This window comes from Symphalangus syndactylus, chromosome 16, assembly GCF_028878055.3.
Source record: "Symphalangus syndactylus isolate Jambi chromosome 16, NHGRI_mSymSyn1-v2.1_pri, whole genome shotgun sequence".
In the NCBI taxonomy this organism is placed as follows: domain Eukaryota; kingdom Metazoa; phylum Chordata; class Mammalia; order Primates; family Hylobatidae; genus Symphalangus; species Symphalangus syndactylus.
The window spans coordinates 47,331,450-47,351,823 of NC_072438.2; the positions used below are offsets into that span (position 1 = coordinate 47,331,450).

The 20,374-nt window shown below is 44.2% G+C and overlaps 1 protein-coding gene across 20 annotated transcripts in view; it reads right to left on the minus strand.

Moving 5' to 3' along the window:
- The window catches only part of RBM47 (RNA binding motif protein 47), a 261,367-nt gene that overhangs the window by 198,572 nt on the left and 42,421 nt on the right, over window positions 1–20,374 (minus strand). For 3 of the 20 annotated variants that reach the window (XM_055246461.2, XM_055246460.2, XM_063619839.1), the window contains exons 1-2: window positions 12,833–13,062; window positions 12,517–12,675 (exon numbers count right to left, since the gene is read on the minus strand). The gene's annotated coding sequence lies outside the window, so the exon portion shown is untranslated. Of the gene's footprint in view, window positions 1–10,291; window positions 11,417–11,447; window positions 12,361–12,516; window positions 12,676–12,832; window positions 13,596–20,374 lie in introns of those variants that run through there. The other 17 variants (XM_063619828.1, XM_063619823.1, XM_063619835.1 and 14 more) reach the window with 12 other exon arrangements.

The following is a 20,374-nucleotide window of genomic DNA, read 5'->3' on the forward strand; positions in this document are numbered from 1 at the left end:
GTGATGTGCCTGTAGTTCCAGTTACCCAGGAGGCTGAGGCAGGAGGATTGATTGCTTGAGCCCAAGATGTTACAGTGAGCAATGTCACGCCACTGCACTCCAGTCTGGTGACAGAGTGGCACCTTGTCTCTCAAAATAAAATAAAATAAAAAATACTTTTCCTAAAAATGAACGCTAGGCACTAGAGGTGTCTCCTGCTTTTGCTAGAGGCACTGGATATAAAAGGGGAAACTTCTAGCCAGGCGTAGTGGCTCACACCTGTAATCCTAGCACGTTGGAAGGCCGAGGTGGGCAGATCACGAGGTCAAGAGTTCGAGGCCAGCCTGACCAACATGGTGAAACCCCGTCTCTACTAAAAATACCAAAATTAGCCAGGCGTGGTGGCGCGAACCTGTAATCCCAGCTACTCGGGAGGCTGAGGCAGGAAAGTTGCTTGAACCTGGGAGGTAGAGGTTGCCATGAGCCGAGATCGAGCCACTGAACTCCAGCCTAGGCAACAGAGTGAGACTCCATCTCAGAAAAAAAAAAAAAAAAGGGAAACTTCCAGCATCTCCTTGGGATGTTTGAACAGGAATCTCAGTAAACACACCCAAAATTGAGCTCCTGATCTCCTCAACCTGCCTCAAACTTGTTCTCCCCCAGTCTCTGCCATCACAGCCAGCAACACAGATCAGAAAGCCTCATCCTCAGTCCTCCCCCCAGGCCATCACCACATCTTGCTATTTCTGCTGGCCACTGCCGGCCTCAGACTCAGGCCATAAAAGAGGCAGGTGGATACACAGAAGACATCCCATGCAGGCCACTGGCTCTCTCCACCATCACCACCACCCCCAAAAATCAACCCCTGGACAGGCACAGTGGCTCACACCTGTAATGTCAACATTTTGGGAGGCCAAGATGGATGGATTGCTTGAGCCCGGAAATTCAAGACCGGCCTGGGCAATATAGTGAGACCTGGTCTCTACAAAAAAATCAAAGAATTAGCTGAGTGTGATTGCGTGACTGTAGTCCCAGCTTCTTGGGAGGCTGAGGCAGGAGGATCACTTGAGCCCAAGAGTTTAAGACTGCAGTGAGCCATGATCGCACCGCTGCGCTCCAGCCTGGGTCAGGGTTGTCTTTTAAGAAGTCGTCTTTAATGGCTTTCTTTTAGGCCTGGAGTAACAAAATGCAAACTCTTTTCCATGGTCTTTAGTGACCCACGTGCTCTGAGTCTCAGTAATCCCCATAACCCTACCTTGTGCCCATCTCCTCCTTGCTGGGCACTATGCACTGTTGCAAGGTCGGCCTTCTTTAAGTCCCTCAACATGCCAAGCGTTCCCAGCCTTAGGACCTTCATGAACGCTACTCCATCTAGCAAAGATGGACATCTCCCTGCCCATCAAACACCTTCAGCCCCACCTCCCTGGAGGAGCCTTCTCTGATGACCTCACCTATGGGATTCTCACCTACTACTGTGTAGTACCTGTGGGTTCCTGGTTCCTTCAGAGCACTAAATCTCATCTCCACCCAACAAAGAAAGTCCCAGAGGGCAGAGAATCTTTATTCACCACTGAGTACTTTGTATCCAGTGTCCAGCACATAGCAGCTGCTCAAACAACAGTTAAGTCTGTTATCTAGGCCAAACACGGTGGCTCACGCCTGTAATCCCAACACTTTGGGAGGCCAAGGCGGCGGATCACTTGAGATCAGGAGTTTGAGTCCAGTCTGGCCAACACAGTGAAACCCCGTCTCTACGAAAAATACAAAAATTTGCCAGGCCTCATGGCTCATGCCTGTAATCCAGCTACTCGGGAGGCTGAGGCAGGAGAATCACTTAAACCCGGGAGGCGGAGTTTGCAGTGAGCGGAGATCACACCATTACACTCCAGCCTGGGCGACAGAGTGAGACTCAGTATGGAAAAAAAAAAAAAAAAAAAAACAACTCTGGGCTGGGCACAGTGGCTCACACCTGTAATCCCAGCACTTAGGGAGGTCAAGGTGGGTGGATCATGAGGTCAGAAGTTCGAGACTAGCCTGGCCAACATGGTGAAACCTGTTTCTACTAAAAATACAAAAATTAGCCAGGCGTGGTGGTGGGCGCCTGTAATCCCAGCTGGCCAGGAGGCTGAGGCAGCAGAATGGCTTCAGCCTGGGAGGTGGAGGTTGCAGTGAGCCGAGATAGTGCCACTGCACTCCAGCCTGGGTGATAAAAGCAAGACTCCATCTCAAAAAAAAAACAAAAAGTCTATATCTGGGCAAGAAAAATGAGTCCTTTCAATTGTCTAGTTTAAAAATCCATTTAATTCATATTTACTGGTTCTATATTTTGGTAAATAATTACCACCAGCTCCCTCTATATAGTATATTACCAAAGACAAGTCTAATTTAACATTTATATGCTGGCCGGGCATGGTGGCTCATGCCTGTAATCCCAGCACTTTGAGAGGCCGAGGCGGGTGGATCACGAGGTCAGGAGATCGAGACCATCCTGGCCAACACGGTGAAACCCCGTCTCTACTAAAAATACAGAAATAATTAGCCAGGCGTGGTGGTGGGTGCCTGTAGTCCCAGCTACTCGGGAGGCTGAGGCAGGAGAATGGCGTGAACCCAGAAGGCGGAGCTTGAAGTGAGCCGAGATTGCACCACTGCACTCCAGCCTGGGTGATAGAGCGAGACTCTGTCACAAAAATAAATAAATAAATAAATAAATAAATAAATAAATAAATAAATAAAACATTTATATGCTATTCATTTTTTCTTTTCTTTTAAAATTTTTTTTTAATAGAGAAGGGGTTTCGCCATGTTGCCCAGGCTACTTTTTAACTCTTGGGCTCAAGCAATCCCACCTGGGTCTCCCAAAGTGCTGGGATTACAGGCGTGAGCCACTACGCCCGGCCCCCCTATTCATTTCTAATGTCCCATTCAGTACATATGAGAAGAAATAAGATGATTTGCAGAAAGAACTGAACATTAGCTCTTTATTAGGTATAATTTGTGTGTGTATTTTTTGAACTCCTCAACAAATTGTGATGATGTCTTGCAAATCAATTTACAAGGAAAAAAACACAACCCAAAATCCAAATAATTCTAAATCAGCCATAAACCATGACTGACAATAGTCAGAAATAACTAAATCCAGGCTCTTCATCTCCCCTCAGCAGACTTTATGTACTATTGCCTTTTTTTACTGCAAACAACCTTCCTGGAGTCAGTACTGCCTTCAAGATGGTTTTAGGGTCCCCAAGCCTAGTAGCCACAGGATTCTACCAGCAACTGAGGAAGCCCTTTTCAGTGAATTATGGATCTAAACAAGGCAAATGAACGCAGAGAGGGAACTGGGCCTCCAAAGGCCAAGAAAAGCAATTTTGCCAAACCTAGGTAATTGTCCAAAGGAGAGAACGAAGCCAGGGCTAGCAAACAAACATGACGGATCAGAGAATTGTTTTGCCACTTGGTAAAAGGCAAGATCAAGTATTTGTACAAAGGTTCTGGGAAAAAATTAAAGACTCAAACAATGACTCTAGCACTTCTGTTTCATCCAGGTCAAGAGAAAAATACCTAATTGAGCTCTACAACCGAGAACAATCTAAATGGAATCCTGTAGCAGCCATTAGCACTTGTGGAAACCTCAAAGGTGAAAAGAGATAGTTAAGAAAATTTGTCTTGACAGTTACTTTCAGAACAATCATTAATTATAATTAAATGACAATAGAAAAGGTGATAAACAATATAGTAACATGTCAGTCAATTGTAATTATCTGTAGGGCATGCAATTCACAAAATGGTTCAAAACAGAGGGCTATACATTTAGATGTAAATCACAAAAAGATTGCCAAAGAGGAGGCTTTGATTTGGAAACAGGGAAGCTCTGAAATGGGGAAGTGCTGAGATGATTGCCACATCCCCACTTTTGGCCCTGCCTTGCACGTTACTTAGTCATCAGCCTCCATCAAGGACTTGTGGTGACAGAGAAAATAAACCACAGAAAACATGGCAGCCTTCTGGGAGAGGTCTGGGAGAAAACCCAAGCTCATTCAGAAAGGTATGTTCGTGGTTGTATTTCGAGTAAAACGCTTTCAGTCATGCTTGAAATGTGTAAAAGCCTGTATGTCTTATTCATTTATTCAACAAGTATTTATGGAGCACCTACTCGGTGGCAGACGCTCCTCTAGTGTGCTTGGGGATACATCAATGAATGAAGTAGACATTCTAGGCTGGGAGAGACAGATAATAGGTCACACAATTACATAGTATGCTACAAAGCGATAAATACCAGAGAGAAAGCAGGGTAGCGAGACGGAGGATGCGGGCAGGAAGGAGGAATTGCTGTTTTAACCAGGAGGAGGCAGAGCAAAGACTTGAAGGAGGTGAAGGAGTGAAGCATGGAGATGTCTGGGGATGATGGTTCAGGCATCAGAGGCAGCCAGTGCAAAGGCCCTGTGGTATGAATGTGCTGGGCACACCCCATCAAGAAAATGAGTGTGGTTAAAGCAGAGGGAGTAAGGATGTGCGTGGTAGCAGGTGAGGTTAAAGAGGTGATGGGACTAGAAATAAAGTCATTCACTGGCTTTTGAGTGAGATAGAGAGGCTCTAGAAAGTTTTCGGCAGGGGACTGACACGAGCTGATTTCTGTTTTAAAAGAGTCACTCTAGCCAGGTGAGGTGGCTCACACCTGCAATCCCAGCACTTTAGGAGGCCAAGATAGGCAGATTGCTGAGGCCAGGAGTTCGAGACCAGCCTGGCCAACATGGTGAAACTCCATCTCTACTAAAAATACAAAAAATTAGCCAGGCGTGGTGGTGCATGTCTGTAATCCTAGCTACTCGGGAGGCTGAGGCAGGAGAATCACTGGAGCCTGGAAGGCAGAGGTTGCAGTGAGCTGAGATCGTGCCACTGCACTCCAGCCTGGGTGACAGAGTGAGACTCCATCTCAAAAAATAAGAGTCACTGGATACTGGGTTAAGAAAGGAGTGTGCGGGGAGAGCGGTGAGGACAAAGGTGGAAGCAGGGGAGCAGATAAGCAGATTCTGCAGACGCATCCACCCTTCCGTGACTAGCTCTAGCCAATGGAGAAAGGGCAAGACCTTTCATACATGACCAGGGTACATGAGAACATGGGTGTTACCATTTAATTTCAGGGTCTGTGTGCCTCCTGCAGTTCCCACCAGAGAAGTGACTCCTAGGTTTCACGCTGGGCTTGTCCGTATCATATGAGCTGGCAGTTTCTGTTTACTCATTGGCAAATTGACATATACCTTGAGGTAGATCCTGGAGCCCACAGTGTGGAGCAAAAAGCAAAGGAGGTCCCTGGGCCAAACTACTGTTTGCAGCAAATGGGAAGGGCTAACTTGTTATTGGATTTCTCTTTGCTCTGCAAATAGGATTTCACTAGTGGCAATTCTTCCAATACTTCTTCAGCCACCTGTCCTTCCTCATCTCTTTTCTTAGTAACTAAGAGTACACCGTCCGCCCACCAGAAAAGCCACACTGCTGTGACTCATTGATATTCACCTGATACTGCCCTTTCACTCTTGGATTTCTTGGTTGACCCTCAGTATTTTGTAGAGGTGAGATCTCACTATGTTACCCAGGCTGGAGTGCAGTGGCTAGTCACAGGCGCAATCATAACATACTAAACCCTTGAGCTCCTGTCATCCAGCAACGCTCCTGCCTCAGCCTCCCAAGTAGCTGGGACCACAGGCTTGAACCACCACACTCAGCTCTTCACTCTCCCTAATTTTGAGAAAACGTACTTTTTTCCTTCTGATAATGACCTAGTAAGTTTTTTCTAATTACGAAAAAATGCACTTTTTTCCTCCTCATCGTTGCTTATTGGCAACTCTCGCCCTTTTAAAGGATATTAAATAGCAGACAAAGAGGTATAAACTTGTTTGTTTGTTTTTTGTTTGTTTGTTTGTTTTTAGATGGAGTCTTGCTCTGTCAAGGCTGGAGTGCAGTGACGCAATCTCGGCTCACTGCTACCTCCGCCTCCCTATCTCAAGGGATCCTCCCACCTCAGCCTCCCAGGTAGCTGGTATTACAGGCGTGTACCACCATGCCTGGCTAATTTTTGTATTTTTTGTACAGATGGGGTTTTGCCATGTTGCCTAGGTTGTTCTGAAACTCCCGGGCTCAAGTGATCTACGGGCCTTGGTCTCCAAAAGTGCCGGGATTATGGTGTGAGTGACCAAGCCTGGCCCAGATTAATTTATTTAATCCTTATAATAACCCTGTGAGGTAGGCATTTTACAGTTGGGGAAACTGAGTCACAGAGTTTTCTTTTTTAGTTAGCCTGCCTAAAGTCACATGTAAGTGGCAGAACTAAGATTGGAACCAAGGCACTCCACACTCCTAGACACTCTGCTAAGGAGTGTGAATTTAGTATGAATAACCATCCTTTCCCCAAAATCTGCATCTTCACTCTAGATAAACCCCTTTTTTTCTCTCCACATGACCAAACTTTGCTGATTACCCTGATAACAAACTAGCCCACAGTGCTGAGCTCTCCTCCATGCCAGCATGCTGCAGCCTTTTATAATCTAACTAAATTCTAAGGTAAAGCCATAACCACCTCATTCTTCCCTGGACAAGTCTAAAATAGTAAGATCATCCTCATGGAGAAATAGATCACAGGTATTAACTGGTAGGACATAAAACAAAAACAAAAAAACAACAAAAACATTAGGCCATTGCATTTTCTGTTAATAAGAAGTTGCAGTGCCCCATTGAGTTTTCTGTGTCACCAAACCCTCCCAGTTGTAGTTACACAAAGGCAACTTTGTCTTGAGAAGGCTACTGGGAAGATCGGCCTAATCTTGGCAAGGGCTTGGTGTACCGAGAACCATGTTATTATTTTTTAAACCAAATGACAACACACAAAAAGAAATATTATTTAAGCCATCTTTTCTTTCCTTTTCTTTTCTTTTTTTTTGTTGTTGCCCAGGCTGGAGTGCAGTGGCGCGATCTCAGCTCACTGCAACCTCCACCTCCTGGGTTCAAGCGATTCTCCTGCCTCAGCCTCCCGAGTAGCTGGGACTATAGGCGCCCGCCACTATGCCCAGCTAATTTTTGTACTTTTAGTAGAGACAGGGTTTCACCCTATTGGCCAGGCTGATCTCGAACTCCTGACCTTGTGATCTACCCGCCTTGGCCTCCCAAAGTGCTGGGATAACAGACATGAGCCACCGCACCCAGCCTAAGCCATCTTTTTAAAAGTCACAGTGCTATTATCATCACCAACTTTGAACCCTAGTTTTTGAAACACGAATGGTTTACCCGAGCTTACAAGGCTCAAACACACATTTTCAGAATAGGAATTAAATTGATCTAAGAGAAACAACACCTGAAAAAACCCTGTCCATTTTGTACTTCTGTACTTTTCACTTTTCTCGGGGCACGTGAAATGCTTTACAAATATGATTGAGCCAGGTCTCAATGCTCTGAAAGGTAGATACTTTTTATGGTAATTTTAATATGCTGACATTTCCTTGGTCAGGTACAGGCGTCCTGTTCCTGTTTCAGCTGCACAATGCCCTGCATTCATTGTACACTCACCCACTGCCCATTGGTACATATACTTAACGCTTGCTCACCCACATGTGGATTATCCATAGCGTCTGGGAACAGGTTGTCTTCCAGCCCAGTTGGTGGATACTCAGGGAATATAAGCAAAACTGACAATTCATCAAAGCAAGGCACAATCAGGAGGCCAAAGCTGTCAGCAACTCCCCTTTCATTCAACGTACACCCACCAGGAACCCACTATGGTCTTCGTGCAGGGCCACCATGTTCATGAGAACCACAAACATATAGCATCCCCAAAGACAAATATCGTGATTTGGGTAGACTGGATGTTGTTTTCTTGATTAATGTGGCTGAGTGTAATCTATAAATAAAGCATACATTTTGCAGAACCAGAAATCTCCTGAGACCAAAAGATTGATATTTTCCTAAAACACAAAGGGTTTTCAGGGTTACACTAGCACTCTGTCTTCTCCTGATGTCATCTCCCTGAAATGGCCTTCAGAAAAGCAGAGATTGTGCTTTTGATTTCTAAAATGACTCCACTCTAAAAGCTTTGATAGGGTGCACCAAAAGAGCTACTATAGTCACAATCACTTCTATGTGATCAGCTTATTTATGTATTTTACTTTACAAACACATAAACCATATGCATCTAGACACACCCACAAATCATTTTTTACATAAACTAAGTTCCTGTGATGACAAAAATGGAAGATTCATAACAACAAAAAAAGACTGCTCCTATTGAATATGTAAGTTACATAAACTGAGCTGTAATTCTTTTTTTTTTTTTCAGGTGTCCTTAAACCACACAGAAAGTAGAGGAAAGGCAGAGAGTGGGAGTATGGTTGAAGGGTGTGTGCCTTTCGTAATCAGTTTACTTTTGGTTTTACCAAGAGATGATATCTTGAATTCATTCAAACTAGTGTCTATTGCAGTACACTAGAAACATTTGAATTACAAAAGGGGAGGAGGAGCCTCCACTTCCCACAGTTGCTAGTTTACCTGCAGTCCTTTGAGGGCATTGACAATCTCCATGTGAGCTTTCTGGTAAATTCTACACTAGGACCACATTCAGAACTTACCTGTTTCTTGGCCATTTATTCCTCTAGACACTCTCTGCCTTTCTATTTTCGCTGGAAAATGAAAGTTTTCCTCCCCCACACCTTTTTCAGAGCAAAAGATATGAGAACCTTAAAAGAAGGTGGTCATTGACTTCAAGGGGATGAGATCGCCCTCCCCACTGCCTCCCCCTGATACAGATGCTGACAGAATAGATGGGGAAGCAACTATGAGAGAAACAGAAACAATCAGAACTCCAGCTCAGACGATCTCAGGAGTTTTACCAACAGGATGATTCAGGACCACACACAAAAAATGGCAGGGTGCCATTTCCCCCTGAATCTCTCCAGCATAAGATGGAAAAAACAACTTGAGGTGGCAACTGAGCAATTAGTTACTGATCATTTCTATAACAATTCTCTGGAGGCTCCAAAGGCCTCCTATCTTGAAACCCAGGTCATCTCTGCATTGCTATTACTGACAATCTTTATCCAGTTGCTCTTTGAAGCCATTACTTGGAGCAGTAATGTTGGGACTAACACACACCTTTTATGATATTAAACCAGAAAATCAGCATCATCATTAAGACACAGAGACTGTTCCCAAGAGGGAAAGAAAATATATCTCCTAATCAGGCCAGTAGCTGAAACACTGCAATATAACCTGTAGCTTGGAATCACAGTGACAAGCACTTAAAGCTGCATTTAATGTCTTCATCGTAACTTCATAAAAGTTTGGCACACGAATTCTACCTTTATTCTAAACATACCCTTTTTTGTAAGTCTCATGAATCCCAAACTTAAACCCTCTTTAGAGTAAGTTTTTTTTCCCCAGAATTATGTATCTTCTGGGATAACCTAATCACAGTTTCACTTGAGCCTGGGTCCAATTTTAAGAAAATCTCCCTCCTTCACCCTTGTATCCACTCCCCTGACCTTTTCTGAAAAATCAAGAGACTTAAGATGTGGAGGTGGAAACTTACTGAAATAGCCAAATGCTTTTCTATAGCAATGAAAGCTCAGTCATTTGGGACATGATTTAATCTTGAGCTTCAGAGCAGAATTTGAAAAGCAAATTAAATCCTTTTGTAAGAAAATAATTTCATCTTTACCCAATCTTTTAAAAAATCACTACCTAGAACAGTAAAGCAAATAGTCTGATATGAATGTTCTTATCATGTGAGGAAAAAAATGTGAGTAGTCTTTAGCACTAGTTAGAGCAAGTGTACAGAACACGTGTCCAGAAACATGTAGTTCTCTTGCTTTGTCTTTATTTCATCCTCAGTATCACTACTGCTTTGGGCAGAATTCTTTCAAAATTTAGTTTAAAGCAGCACAGTGGGGGAATCAAAAATAAATATGTTGACTATTAAAAATATAGAGATTGGTAAAAAAAAATGATGATGATGAATTCTCAATCCTACAAACGTCTGTAAATGCAAAAACCAAGAGGAAGATAATAAATCTTTAATAATTGATTGATATTCAGAATATTTTGATGTAATTAATTTAAAGCATGGCCTACCTAGCCAGGTAAAGGATGGCAGAGCTAGGCTTATTTCTTCATTTGACACATACTGAAAGTTAGTAATGAAGCTAGGTGCTTGGGAAATTTCTGAGACCCCATCCTTCCAGCATGCAGTAATTAAGTCAAAGAGGCCAACAGTGTGTATATCAGAACAAGATGAAGGGTAAAGCAGACCAGAAAAAAATATTAAAACTCAAACCATCTCCTTTCTTTTTTTCCTTCTGTTTTCCTTTCAGACTGGGTTGATTTTAGTTCCCTCCAAGACTTCAAGTCAGCAATCTAACAAAGATCATTGTTTAAATTAATAGCAACACAAACTCCCACAAAGTGATCTCTTATCCTCTAGGCTGAGTACTTTGGTTTATCTTGAGGTTGTGTGTTATGCCGCTGACCACCTTTCACCTTTTAGAATCGGCACCTGCAATTCTCAAACGCTCTGGATCTAATTGCCAACCTTTTGAGCTCAAAACTTCGGCAACTCCTTCACGTTGGGTTGTCAACCTTTTGCTTTCCCTCCCCTGAGAAATTCGTATGACCTTGCCTTAAAACTTTTAAAGGATACATTTTAAAATCTATATTCCTGCTAAAGAAAACAGTGAGTCATTAAAATACCACCAGAAAAAAAAAAAAAAGGTTTGATTTTTAGTTTAGGTCGGTAATGGCCTGTAAGTACCTTGAAGATGGTATCTTCTTATCACTTATGCCTTGGGACAGTACCCAAGAGTGGCTGAACTTTTACCTAATTAAAAAATGAGTCATTTATTTGAAAAATTCCACTTCCATTTATTTTATCTGATTTCTTAAATATCCGGTCAACTGCTAATTTGTCAGATGTCATAATTCGTCAGTCCTACCCTTTTCTATAGGCTGAATTTTTAATCTGAAACAACTACACCTCCACCGAATGTTACTTTCAGACGTAAATTACTGCAGGAAGACCCCCCTCTGCCTTGGTTAACACTTAAATGAGATGCCTCCTGTCCAGGACGCTTCCTCAGTCTCACTGTAATAATCTGAGTCTAAAGTCACCTGTGCTTCTGGGCGGTCCAATCATGTATTTTCAAGAGTGAAAAAAAAAACCAGTTTCTTTTATGGAAAAAGATTCATCACTACAGGAAACACGATGGGCTTGACTGTATATAATTATCTGCCTTCCCACAAGTTGATCCTTTTAAAACCTTTTTATAAACCCTTTATTTCCCACTAAATATACCAAGAGACAGAAGGTGAGTGATAGCATGAGGGATAGGGGCTAAAGAGAGAAGAAAAAGAAAAAAAATATATACTTCAAAAATTGGGATCCAAATTGTAAGATTAAGGGACAATAGTTAGAAGGACTACCAAAACCACCTTACCTTTCCTCGTTAAGTTTTTGGAGCCGCCCACTTCAGAAATTAACACCATTCACAGCCCAGGAGCAACTTAACACAGCTAGGAAGTCAACTACAACATCTTCTCGTCCGCCTTCTTTTTAATGTAAAACCAAAATAAGGAGTGTCCAGCGACTCCCCACCGCGCCGCTTAAAGCAACAGAGCGTTTTAGGCTTAACTCCCAGGCTCTGGGAATTCCAGTGGGTCAGAATTGCTTAACCTTGGAGACCTGCAGAGAGAAAGTCTCCAGGAGGACCGCTCCCCAAATCCTGGTTTCTCTCTATCCCAAGCTGCACATTCCACAGTGGAAAGCGGGAGCGGCGACCCGAAGGCAGCGGCGACCCGAAGGCAGCGAAGTTCTCTCCGGCTCAGCTCCCGAGGCCGGGAGCGCGCGGCTGTTCACCCGCGGAGCGGCGCCGGGTCCCGGCTGTGTGGGGCGCTGCGCACGGGAGCGCTCAGCGTCTGGTCTGCGGGCCCTTCCCGGTTCCCTCCCTCTCTCCTCCCGCCGCCCGCCCCCTGCCGAGGCCATCCGCCTCACAGTAGCAAGGTTGTCTCTCGTCTACTCCCTTCCCTTAAACTCACCAAACCAGATTTTTACTCCCAACACCGGCAACTTCCCGTAAATCTGCCCTGAAATTTTATCCTGCTGGCTGAGCCTCCCCTGGCTAAAGGCCAGTGCCACATTCCTGTTGTTTTTAGGAGCGCAGATACCTTTGCTAAAGGTTCAAAGAAAATCGGCCTTGATGGCAGAGATTGGGGGACTTGACCAGACGGACTTCTCTCCTCGCCCCAAAAGTCACATGCCTTTCAGACACCCAGAAGTGGCACCTGCTCCACCTGGGGGCATCTGTCCGAGTCAGACGCTCGGCCCCCTTCGGGCTGTTCCGTGAAAACCCAGCCTGAACCACGTTTGAGGAATTAGGAACCTGCTGTTGAATTTCAAGCCGATCGGAACCGCCCCGCTACCATTCTTCCCCCTATAAAGAAGTCGCTGGACGAGGTGGGATCTCCGCGACCCCCGCGTGCCGGGGAGAGCTCCCGGGGCGTCCTTACCTGGGGCCGAGCATGGCTTGGCCGCGCGCAGGCAGGAGCGTCACGCGGACGGGGCCCTGACCTTTGCCGGGGCCTTCGCAGCAGGGCCTGGGGCCTGGGCGCTGCTCGTTCAGAAGTGGCTCATTTTAATGCGCTCTGACCTAGAGTTACGGAGGGTTTCTAGAAAGGGAACAAAAAAACACTGCATTTAGAAACAGCAGCCAAGCCCTCGCTTCACCTTGCCTGCTCTCTGGGGAGCTGGCTCGAACCCCCACCCCATCCCAATTCCCAAGAAACCCAGATGTCCGCAATCCGCGCCCCACCCCCTTCGCCTTACCTGTTTATACAAGAGTTAAGGAGCCTCCCGCATTTCAGTGGAGCGCTAAGCCTGTTTGTAGGCGCGGAATGGGCCAACAGGAATCGAATTCTGTGACTAAACAAACTAGAAGAGGAAGCAGGCACCACCAGGAACCTAAAACAGAGTTGTGATTTCGGGTTGCAGTGTCATTCAGCTGAGGGGAAAAAAAAATACCGGGCTACTTTAGTGAAAGAATGTTCCAAAAATGGTTCTTTGCTGGTTGAGTTAACACATGCAAAGAGCTTAGAACGGTGCCTAGCACACAGTGTTAGCTGCCGTTATTGTTGTTATTCTTCTTATTATTATTTACATTGTGGTTTTTTTCTGAAGAAGGGGTGTGTGGTCAGAGTTAGACATGGGCTGTAGCCCCAGCACTGCCACTCACCAGCTGTGAGGCCATGAGCAAGATATTTAATCTCTCCCAGCCTCAGTTTCTGGAAGATTCTAACGATGGGATTTTTACAAACAGTTTACATTCATTGCTGACAGTCTTGAATACAATGGGAAATAAAGTCCCTGTAAAGGGTAGCCAACTGAATTTCATCTCACTTAAAAGTTACAAGATTGACAAGAGAAATGGAGATAAATCTGCCTGCATTCCATGAAGCTCACTAACGGGAAGGAAACTGGGGACCCAGCGATCACCCATCGGCTGTGCTTAATTCTCATTTGTGTTTTGGCACTTGACCTGGTGTCTAACCCTGGGAGAGTTACTTATCCCAGACTGGGCCGGACAAATAATGACCCTTGCCGTTTGAAAAGCAGTATGAAAGAGGGAAATGATTTTGAAACTCCTCATAAATATTAAAAAGTGAATATTGAAGGCTAAAATGTTATCAGTGCCTCCACCCTTTATCCTCCATTTAACTTCACATTTAAAGAAAGAAATCATAATCCCTTTCCAATAATGAGGCCCTTTCTACTTTATGGAGCACTTTTACCCTTCTTACTTTATGTGATCCTTACAAAATAATCCTGTGAGCTATTTTGTCCCCATTTTGCAGATGAAGACACTGAGATCACACAGGTTAAGTGTAAGTCCTAAGGACTGGGTGGTGAGGCCGGGACTGGTTCTCAGTTCTAGTTAATTTTTTTTTTTTAAGTTGAAAAATCAAACTGGATTCTATTAAAATATATATAAATAACCCTCATTTTTCTTTATTTCATCAGTGTTGGAAAGTTAAGTGAAAGTTAATTAAAAAGTAGTAGTCCTAAGAGAGAGAAATAGAGGCTGAAGGGGAATCAAGAAAACCATAAATTTAAAAGTAGCATTTGCCACCTTTGGGAAAAATGATTCCTTAAAACCAGCAAAGAATTCTGGAACATTTTAAATCCTTCTGATCTTTTATCTTCTCATGAGGCAAAATTTAATCCAGACAAATTCAACACTTCCTGCGCTTTAGGTTCATTCCTTGTCAATACCAGCTAGCATGTACTGTGAACAGCAGACAGTGGGAACTCTCTTAGCTAAATTCTCTCACCAGACCTAAAGGTTGACGCTGCCAGGCACAAACAACGGCTCCACCCCCTTCAGACAACTAAAAAACCCAGCTCCATATTAGCCTGAAATTTTCTTTTCTTTTCCAGAAGTATCTGGATTATGGCCTCAAAAAAGGCTCGCTCTCACAGACTGCCTGAGCTGAAGGATTCTAGAGGGGACGTTCTCGCTGGGCACAGTGGCTCACACCTATAATCCCCACACTTTGGGAGGCCGAGGCAGGCAGATTACCTGAGATCAGGAGTTCCAGATGAGCCTGGCCAACGTGGTGAAACCCTGTCTCTACTAAAAATACAAAAATTGGCCGGGCGTGGTGGCGGGCACCTGTAATTCCAGCCACTCGGGAGGCTGAGGCAGGAGAATGGCTTGAACCCTGGAGGCGAAGGTTGCAGGGAGCCGAGATTGCACCACTGCACTCCAGGCCGGGTGACAGAGTGAGACTGTCTCAAATAAATAAATAAATAAAATGATAAAAATAAAAGAAATTTGAAAGTGTGGAGGTCAGTGACTCCAGGTGAACTGGAACTGGAGTCAGGGAAAAATCCTGCTTAAGGAGGCTCAGGTTCCACTTCAGGAAGTGAGTCCTCATCTCAAAGAGGGTCAGTTACCCTTTTCTCAGATGTTGCCTGCTCCTTCTTCAGTTTTGCCCACCGACACCTATGAAATGGGTATATCCTTTCTTTCTTTCTTTCTTTTTTTTTGAACTCCATATCCGCTGGAGAAATGGGTAAAATTCTTGTTCCTATTTCTCACTGCCCTCCCCAGGAACATGAGAAAAATAAAACAGATTTTTCTAAGTGGCAGGCTATAGCAAAACAAATGTGAACTTTTATTATTTCTTTTCTGTGGCTAACCTTGGCACCTGTTTTATTATTATTATAATTATTTTAATTCTTAGGCCCACTCCATTTTCCTGGGGCATTTTAGTTTTCTAGACCCTTGTCTTTTACTTTCTGTTTTCTTCTTTTCCTTCTGCCTATGAGGCAATGTTCCGGAGTGAGTGCAAACAGCATGAAAATTAGTTTCCAAGAGATTTGAGTTTGAATCTCAATTTTTTCTCTGAGCTATGTGATTTTGGACAAATTGCTTAATTGCTTTGAGTTTTAGTGTCTTCATTTATAAATTAATAACACCTATCTTTCTGGATTTTTTTTTTTTTTCGAGATGGAGTCTCACTCTATTTATTGCCCAGGCTGGAGTGCAATGGCGTGACCTCGGTTCACTGCAACCTCTGCCTCCCAGGTTCAAGTGATTCTCCTGCCTCAGTCTCCCAAGTAGCTGGGATTACAGGTGTGCACCACCACGCCCAGCTAATTTTTGTATTTTTTTTGTTAGTAGAGACAGGGTTTCACCATGTTGGTCTGGCTGGTCTTGAACTCCTGACCTCGTGATCCGCCTGCCTCAGCCTCCCAAAGTGCTGGGATTACAGGCATGAGCCACCACACCCGGCCTTTTTTTTTTTTTTTTTTTGTGACAGAGTCTCGCCCTTGTTCCCAGGCTGGAGTGCAATGGTGCGATTTTTGGCTCACTCAAACCTCCGCCTTCCAGGTTCAAGCGATTCTCCCAAGTATCGGGGATTACAGGCATGCACCACCATGCCCAACTAGTTTTGTATTTTTAGTAGAGACAGGGTCTCACCATGTTGGCCAGACTGGTTTCGAACCCTTGACCTCAGGTGATCCACCCGCCTCAGCCTCCCAAAGTGCTGGGATTACATGCGTGAGCCACTGTGCCTGGCCATCTCTCTGGATTTCTACAAGAGTTAAATGAGAGCTAAAATCTCAGCATGGTCCTTGGCACATAGAAGTTACTGAAGAAGTTACTGAAGAAATGGTATTTCCTTTTGAATCTGGAAAGAAACCTACTCCACAGCTCACAAAGAATTGTCTTTCCCATGCTTAAGTCTTAGATCAAATAACACTATCTAAGACACCCTCATCAAGACAGGTAAGCCACAATAGAAAAATAACCAGTCATGTACATACCATTTCCACTCATGGGCATAGCATGTACGTAGCATTTCCAATGATAGATTTATTATCACCTTTGATTGTCACAACTGTGAGAGTTAAATATGGATAAGGCGGTGCCGGGCACAGTGGCTCACACCTGTAATCCCAGCACTTTAGGAGGCCGAGGCAGGTGGATCACCTGAGGTCAGAATTTCAAGACCAGGCTGGTCAACATGGTGAAACCCTGTCTCTACTAAATATACAAAAATTAGCAGGGTGTGGTGATGGGTGCCTGTAATCCCAGCTAATCTGGAGGCTGAGACAGGAGAATCGCTTGAACCCTGGAGGCGGAGGTTGCAGTGAGCCGAGATCGTGCCATTGCGCTCCAGCCTGGGCAACAAGAGCGAAACTTCGTCTCAAAAAAAAAAAAAAAATGGATAAGGCACAAAACAGTTGTATCACCCCATGTTCAGATTAGGAAAGTAAGGTTCTCAGTAGTTGCTAGTAAGTTGCAGAGCCAAGTTTTATTTTGTGTGTGTTTGTTTGTTTGTTTGTTTTTACTGCTTTTCACTATTCCACACTACTGAAACTATAGAGATGGGGTCTTATCATGTTGTCCAGGCTGGTCTCAAACTCCTGGGCTCAAGTGGTCTGGCTGCCTTGGCTTCCCAAAGTGCTAGAATTACAGGCGTGAGCCACCACACCCAGCCTGAACCTAAGCTTTCTATTGTGACTGGTGATTATTTCTCTCAACAGGTATTATTCAGAAAAGAAATCCTTTTTTTTTTTTGAGACGCAGTCTTGCTCTGTCGCCCAGGCTGGAGTGCAGTGGTGCAATCTCGGCTCACTGCAACCTCCGCCTTCCGGATTCAAGAGATTCTCCTGCCTCAGCCTCACAAGTAGCTGGGATTACAGACGTGCACCACCACGTCCAGCTAATTTTTGTATTTTTTAGTAGAGACGGGGGTTTCACCATGTTGGCTAGGCTGGTCTTGAACTCCTGACCTCATGATCCACCCGCTTCAGTCTCCCAAAGTGCTGGGATTACAGGCGTGAGCCACCATGCCTGGCCAAGAAATCCTATTTTAATTCAGAACATGCAGCTTGACCAGAGAGACCTCTCATCCCCACAGTTTCTAAGGCCTCCACTTTCCCAATAGGGTGGCCACACCCATAGAATCTTGTTCTAAAAAATATTTTTGTCTTCAATTTTAATATTAAATTCCCACTAAATCTAATATGTGCAAATCTAAGGCGTTTTATTCCAGGGCACTCTTTAATCCAAAGGATTTAGCCCAGGGGCTATCCCTAGAATGCAGTAGCCAGCCCATAGGATGAGGGAGAGCCATTCAGAACTCATTTAGAAGGGAGTCTGGGCTGTTGGTTTCCGTGCCACACCATAGGAGGGCCCCTGACTGAATTTTAAAAATGTACTGAGTTCACAGAAAAGGGAATTAAGTATAGCAGGGGTTCACTTCGAACATTAATCTCAGAAGCCAAATCCTTCATTTTGAGAAAGGCCTTCAATGCAAGGAGTCCCTTGACCTTCCTTCTTGCACAAATAGCTCTGCCAAAGCCTGTCCCGCTGAGATGGAGGGAGCACTAATGTAAATTATAGGCTCTTAAAGGCCCACTCAAGATCACGGAATGATTTTGTTATGGCAACAAATGCTGTTAATTCCTCTGTATCCCTTTAAGACTTATTCCCTACCAGAGACGATGTGCAGATTTCTTTGTATTTTATAATGGAAAACAGCCCCACCTAAGAAGCTCAATCATTCAGCAATAACTTATCAGAAAAGATTGCCAACATAAAATTGCTAACATTTATTAAGTGCTTACCGAGTATTTGCCAGACACTGTGCCACACACTTTACATGTATTAACTGTGTAATCCTCACAACAAGCCCATGAGCTAGAGACTGTTGTTAGACCCATTTTATACAGAAAGAGACCAAGTAAGTGACATTACTGAGTTCCCACAACTAGAAAGTGGCAGAGTTGGGGTTTAACCCGGGATTTCTGGCTCGTGAACCTGTAATCCTAACCATGGCTTCCATGGCCTCACAAAAAATTCCATATATGTCCATGATTGTGTTACAAATGTTGTGTGTATTCTAGTAGTGGTATCACTAGTGTCAAGAACAGTGCCTGGAACATAATGGACACTCAATAAGTGTCCATTGAAAGAATGAGTGAATGTGGATATACATTTAAATGTTATGATCTCAATATTGAGAGGTGTGTGTCACGAAAGGGTCTAGCTCATCTAGGATTTGAGGGTTAGGAACACATTTGAGAATGATTAAAAGTGTGTTTTCAAAAATATGGTTAAGCCAGGCACCGTGGCATACAGCTGTAGTCTCAGCTACTCAGGAGGCTAAGGTGGGAGGATTGCTTGAACCAAGGAGTTCAAGTCTAGCCCGGGCAACATGGTGAGAAACCATCTCTAAAAATGTGTGTGTGTTGGGGAGGGTTAAGGTTTTAATTTGAAATATACTGCAGGGGATGATGATTTTATAGGACAATTAATTGCAGATGTGGCCAAATTTACTGACTATAAAATCTACATCAAAATAATGTGAACATTCTTGTCTTTGCTTCCATTGTTTTTCTGCTTGGAATACCTTTGTGTCCACCATCTATCTGTCGCCTATATACACTTAATCCTCAAGAACACAGGGCTGTTCTGGGCTGGGTGCGGTGGCTCACACCTGTAATCCCACCACTTTGAGAGGCCGAGGCGGGGAGACCACTTGAGGTCAGGAGTTTGAGACCAGCCTGGCCAACACGGTGAAACCCTGTCTCTATTAAAAAATACAAAAATTAACTGGGCATGGTGGCATGCACCTGTAATCCCAGCTACTTGGGAGGCTGAGGCAGGAGAATCGCTTGAACCTGGGAGGCAGAGGTTGCAGTGAGCCGAGATCACGCCATTGCACTCCAGCCTGGGGGACAAAGTGAGACTCTGTCTCAAAAAAAAAAAAAAGAAACAAACAAACAAACAAAAAACACAGTCTGGGCTGGGCACAGACAGTGGCTCACGCCTGTGATCCCAGCACTTTGTGAGGAGAAGGCAGGCAGATCACTTGAGCTCAGGAGTTTGAGACCAGCCTGGGCAACAGGTCAAAACCCTGTCTCTACAAAAAATACGAAAATTAGCCAGGCAGGGCCGGGTGCAGTGGCTCATGCCTGTAATTCCAGCACTTTGGGAGGCCAAGGCGGGCAGATCACCTGAGATCAGGAGTTTGAGACCAGCCTGGCCAACATGGTGAAACCCCTTCTCTACTAAAAGTACAAAAATTAGCCAGGTGTGGTGGCGGGTGCCTATAATACCAGCTATTCAGGAGGCTGAGGCAGGAGAATGGCTTGAACCTGGGAGGCAAATGTTGCAGTGAGCCGAGATGGCGCCATTGCACTCCAGCCTGGGCGACAGAGGGAGACTCAGTCTCAAAAAAAAAAAAAAAAAAAATTAGCCAGGTGGGGTGGCACCCACTCAGGAGGCTGAGGTGGGAGAATCGCTGGAGCCTGGGAAATCAAAGCTACAGTGAGCTATGATTCTGCTACTGCACTTCAGCCTGGGTGACAGAGCTAGACTCTGTCCTTCCAAAAATAAATTTAATTTAAAATAAATAAAAATTTAAAAAGAACACCATCTGTCCCCACACAAAGCAATAGTAAATGTTTGAGATGATGGATTTGATTTGGTAATTACACTGATTTGATCATTACACATTATATACATGTATTGAAATATCACAATGTATCCCATAAATACGTACAGTTATTACATGTCAATCAAAAACAGTAAATTAAAAAAAAACATGCACACACACAGTCTGGAGCCAGATGCCTCAGTCTGAATCCCATCTCTGCCACTTACTGGGTGAGTATGGGCAATTAACTTAGCCATCCAGGGCCTTTAGACTCTTCAGCAATACCCACTTCCTTGAGAGTATTAGGAGGATTCCACATGTAACTGTAGGTGCAGTCTTGAGAACAGCACCAGACCATTATAAGCCTCATCTAAGTATTTTCTGTTATGATTATTTATCTAAACATCCAGCCAAT